Here is a 5,567-nt window from a genome sequence, read left to right on the forward strand (position 1 = left end):
CTCTCTCTCTCTCTCTCTCTCTCTCAGGGAAAAGGGCTAAAAATTTATTAAAGAGAGCAACCAACAGTCCAAAAATGATTGGTTATAAGGTTGTGCTAGCTGCTGACTCATTCATTCAAATGTAAAGCAAAAAGATGGCTTCCGGCTTTATAAATGAGTGAATGAAGCAGGAGCTAAATTAGATCTTATGCCATATTATCTTGGACTGAAGGGAGCTCCCTTGTTGAAGATCTCTTGCAAATCATCGTTCCCTCTTTTTATGCAAATATTAGTACAAAAGATTTCTAAAATCTGGGTTTAGCATAATTATATCACTGCATGAATGCCTTGAATGTGGTCAAACCCATCAACCAATAAGTCCAAGAACTAAGAAAAATTCTTATATACAAGCTTTTTGATAAATAAATATTGATATTTTAAGTATTTTTTCCTTTAATGTAGACCAAAAGTTATCCATACACATATGAGATGATTGAGAGTAAGAAATCAATTTAGGCTCTGAATTTTATCATAAGCCTTATCCTAAAGGGCTAAAGTGAGGACTAATTTTTAATTTTCTCTTGCAAATTTCATTCGAATTGCATATATTAAAAGTGAGGATTAATGTAATAATGAATTAAGATAAAGTTTAAAAATTTATGCTACAAATTGAAAATCATAAATTCATAGAAGCATGTGTTATTTTTATAAGTATTTCTCACCTTCAAAGATGGCCAAACTTAGAAATAAAATCAATTATTTTACCCAATTTGAAGGAGAATCAATTTGTGAGAGTTGGGAGAGATTTAAGGAAATGCTTGAGAAATGTCATCACCATGCTTTACCTAATTGGTTGGTTATTCAAATATTTTATAATGGAATAATAGGATCTCTTAGAATAATGATAGATGATGTAGCTAGAGGATCATTAATATCCAAGCCATTTAAGGAAGCATATGGATTAATAGAGGAAATGTCTTCTAATAATTTTCAATAGCCTACTGATAGGGTAAATCCTAAGAAAGTAGGAAGAATTTATAAATATGATGCTTTATCAATTTTGACTACACAAGTTGCATCAATTTTGAAGAAATTAGATAACATGAAAGTTAAAACTAGGATAGACGGGTATGATAATATCAACAAAGATCCTAGAAATTTAAGCATCTAAACGTAGTGACATATAGCATTACAATTTTATCACTTAAATTTTGAACAATTCCATCATAATAAGAATTGAAAGATACCTTTAAAAAATATTATTATACAACTTGGAATTTAATGAATAATTAATTAATTGCTCTAAGAAAAATTTAGGGTCAAAGAAGGCACCATGCAAGGTTAATTAATTATTAAAAATTAGAATAACAATGTCATAATATCAAAGTGGAAAAGATTTGGGAGATCTATTGTGAATCTATTTTTAGGAAATTTAATTTTGATGATAGCAAAAAATTTTTGATACTTCTATTTTTCTACGAATGCCATTCTACAACATTTCAGGTCCACAAGGTCGAATGCAAATCAAGCCAGCTCAGGATTGGGTAGACTAGTGGTGAGTCTGTCTGTAAGGGGTTTTTTCCTTTTCTTGAGTCGATTATAATAAAGTGGGTCCTAATGCTAAGTAACCTTGCACACACACACTCAAAGAAAATTTTTATCTATTTTTAGTGTTTTGTATTTATGATCACATCGTCTGAGACGATCCAAAATCATCCTTGATGACCAGTTAAAAAAAAACCCTAATTACGGCATCCTGGTTAAGGAAGTTGAAATTAAGCAAATTGTCCTAGATGATATTATCATCATCTTGGATGATAATATCATCGTCCTGAATAATAAACTAGAATAAGAAAGAATCAGTGTAATTATGCCTAAATAAGTATGGTAATTAAAGAAATTAATTAAGGTTTGATTGCTTGATCATATCATCTTGGATGGTTGAAGGATCGTCCAGGATGATTAGTTAAAAAAACCTTCGTTTCTTCTAGGATGACCTGAACGATACTCTAGATGCTATATATTGATTTGAACTAATCATCCGGGATGATCCAAAATTGTCCTAGACGATCAGTTGTTTTTTCATCATCTAGACATGGATCTTGAGCTATGTTTTAAATGATATTTATCATTTTGTACTAATCATCCCAGATGACCGTGCGATTGTCCTACATGATATAGTTATTTTTTCATCATCCAGACATCCATTCAGGGTAATGTTCTTGACAGTATTCAATGACTTGAACTAATCATACAAGATGATACTGGACAATCAGAACAAATGAACCTTCTAATCATCAAGACTCTCCCAAATTGTCATGGCTGATTGAGCCTAATTTAAACTGGTCGTAGAAGATGATTAGTCAATCATCCTCGATGATCTTTGATGATTAATTACAAATTAGGGAAAATTTGAAGCCCTTCTATATAAGATCTATTATTTACTCAAGAGGAGATTTTTTGCTGCTGTCTTGACCTGAGAGAACCTAGAGGAGAGGGAGAGCAAGGGGGAGAGGGAGAGGATCTTATAAGGGGGAGTTTGTGAGGGCTTTCATAAAGGTTGCTCCAAGTTAGGATCTGAGTCATCATCTCTAGTTCCTTGGAGGTTCAAGAGAGGCTTACTTTAGTAATTAATAAAGGTTCTCTTCCTGCTTCAGGAGGAAGTGAAAGGAGTCAGGTTCTCTACCTTATTTAGGTGGAAGTAATAGGAGTTGGGTTCTCTACCGTATCGGTGTTGGTGGAAAGGAGTTTTTGTATGGGCTTCTCCACCTTTCTATGGGGGCAAAAGGAGAGACACTGAGTTTAGTGCAATACCCGGAGGAGATGTTTCGGGAGTAGATGTAGGTCAAGTTGACTAAACCACTATAAAATTTGGTGTGTTCTTTCTTATTATTTTTTCACATTTAATTTATGTACTTAGATTTTCTATTGTGATTATTTTATTATGTTTGTGATTTTTTTTGAAGAATTTTTAAAACAAAAATTAACCCCCCATCTTGGTTAGCTTCGGGCTAGTTCAGAAGAGCTTAACATCCGTGATGAACTTTGAAGTGGTATCAGAGCGGGATTCATAAAAAAAAATTTTTTTTAAACTTTTGAATTTTGATCCATGGCTAACTTCAATAATCATAATACTATAGGAGAATATTCTTTTACCCGACCACCTTTGTTTGATAACATTCCATTTGATTTTTAGAAAAATTGCATGTATATATTTTTACAATCGATTGACTTTCGTATGTGGATGCTTATTAAGGATGGATATTCACCTCCGTAATGTGAAATTAATGGCATTAAAGCTAAACCTCTTTTTATTAAATGGACTTTTGATGATAGGGATTTAACACAATTGAATGCAAAATGTTTAAACTATTTTTTCTGTGCTTTGAAATCAGAAGATTATATACATATTTCAATTTCTACTATTCGTAAAGAAATTTGGGATAAATTGTGTATTCTTATGAAGGAACAAATGAGGTTAAGTCATCTAGGTTGAATATTTTATTCATGACTATGAACTTTTTTTTTTTTTTGAGAAATGCTAAATGCATTAATGAAAAAGCAAAGTTATTACATACTACAAGGTGATAGAAAAGCTATCACATTCCTCCTTTAATAAAGAACTAAATAAAGGAGGAATATTATTACAACTAAGATCTTCCCAAAGAAAATCACCATTTAATGCAAAGTTAGCACAAAAGTGGGCTAACTTCTTACAATTTCTATTAACAAAAAGAAATAGAATGTTACCGAAACCATCCAAAAAAGAAAGATCTTCAATCCCATCATTATGTAAAGTTCGGCTTCCTTTATCCACAGAATTTTGCAAAAACTTAATAATGTTGATATTGTCTCCTTCTATAATAATCCCCTTTGCATCCAACATCCAATCAAGGATGATCTTCTTTAATGAAAGAAAGGCAATTAGCTCCAATAGACCACTATCCCAATGAGTGCAATTGATTCCAAAAGCAAGTAAGAATCTCCCTTTTGAGTCTCTAAAAACTCCACCAACCCCACCATTATTGCATTTTGTTAAAGTCGCATCAAGATTAACCTTAATCCATTCTGGGGGAGGAGGATGCTAATGAGAAAATAGCTTATCCGAGTGGTTAGCATCCCAGTGATCCATGAACTGATTAGAATTTGAAATTGATTCAAAACTAATAGCATTAGAGGCTATATATATATTAAACTCAGCTCTTGCTTTCCATGTTTAATCAAGTTTCTACTTTTCCATGAGAAATATACTAAGGAGCAATAAATTTTTACAATGAATTTATTGACAACAGCTAGCCGTCCCAATTGGTTCTTATATTCATTGTAGGAGGAGAAAACTAGAATCTGAAATCCCCATTCATTTAGATCATTAATAGCTTGATGCAGTTTTAAACAATTAACCATAATATGCTCAGAATTTTCCGGTTCATTACAACCTCTAGGACATAAACAATTATCCAGCAGCCTTCTGTGCATCAAGAATCCATTCGTAGGAATTGCATCAATGAATAGCCTCCACCAAAAACATTCAACTCTAAGATTTAGTTGAAGTTTTTTAAGCCAATTCCCATATTCCACTGACATCATTTCTGTATCATGCAGAAGAGAAGCCAATGAAGCTAAACTCTTGCCCGAGAATTTACTCTTCAGCTCCAAGCCAATGACTATGAACTTTTTTGTATGAAACATACCAAATCAATTTCTAACATGTATACTTGGTTTACTCAAATTATCATCCATTATATACCTTAGGAAGAGAACTCACAAATTATGAAAAAGCTAATAAGATTTTGAGATGCTTGCCTTCTTCCTTTGATGCTAAGATTACTGCAATAACTGAATCTAAGAATTTGAATACTTATTCTATAGATAACTTACTTGGATCACACATTATTTACAAGCAAGGGGTGAACCAAAGACAACTTGATGCAAGTGAGAAAAAGAAGGAGAAAATTATGGCACTAAAAACTAATGATATGTATACTAATTCTTCTAGGTCTGAAAGCGATGATGTTGTCTTAATCACTAGGAAATTCAAAGCTTTCTAAGGAAAAATCACAAGCACCATTAGAAGTGGAAAAAAGGTTAAGGATAGCAAAATTTTTGAAAGTTCTTCTGATAGGATTTGTTTTGAATGTAGGAAGCCGGGACATGTTAAAGCTAATTTCCCTACACTTAAGACTCACCCAATCAACGAGAAGGGTGAGGAGAAACCCAAGTTTAGGAAGGACAAGAAGCAACCCCAAAAGGCATTCTGGGTAGATTCTACATCTGACTCCACTGAGACTGAAGCTGAGGAGCAGACTACAAACTTATGCTTGATGGCGGATGATCATCTTGGTCAGTTTGACCAATAAGAGGTATGCAAACAAAGTTACAAACAATTACTTGAAGTTTGTGAGAAAATTCATGCATCATATATAAAACTCAAAAATTGCATGCTAGTTTGAAATTGGAGTTTTTAAAGTTGCAAAAAGAGCATGAAATTTTATATAAAGATCATGCCCAAATTAATAATAGTCACATGCCATTATTTGATAAGTTTGATGAGATAAATAAAAAATATTCTGAGTTGATCGTTGAGCATG

At 32.6% G+C, this 5,567-nt stretch overlaps 1 non-coding gene across 1 annotated transcript; it reads right to left on the reverse strand.

Annotated features, from left to right (window-relative positions):
* Nucleotides 1-715: 715 nt before the first annotated feature.
* Nucleotides 716-822, reverse strand: LOC114580383. Its single transcript, XR_003701768.1, has one exon. It is a non-coding gene; the product is annotated as a small nucleolar RNA R71 (small nucleolar RNA).
* Between the last annotated feature and the right edge of the window lie 4,745 nt (nucleotides 823-5,567).

This window comes from Dendrobium catenatum, unplaced genomic scaffold (assembly GCF_001605985.2).
Source record: "Dendrobium catenatum unplaced genomic scaffold, ASM160598v2 fragScaff_scaffold_114, whole genome shotgun sequence".
NCBI classification, from domain to species: domain Eukaryota; kingdom Viridiplantae; phylum Streptophyta; class Magnoliopsida; order Asparagales; family Orchidaceae; genus Dendrobium; species Dendrobium catenatum.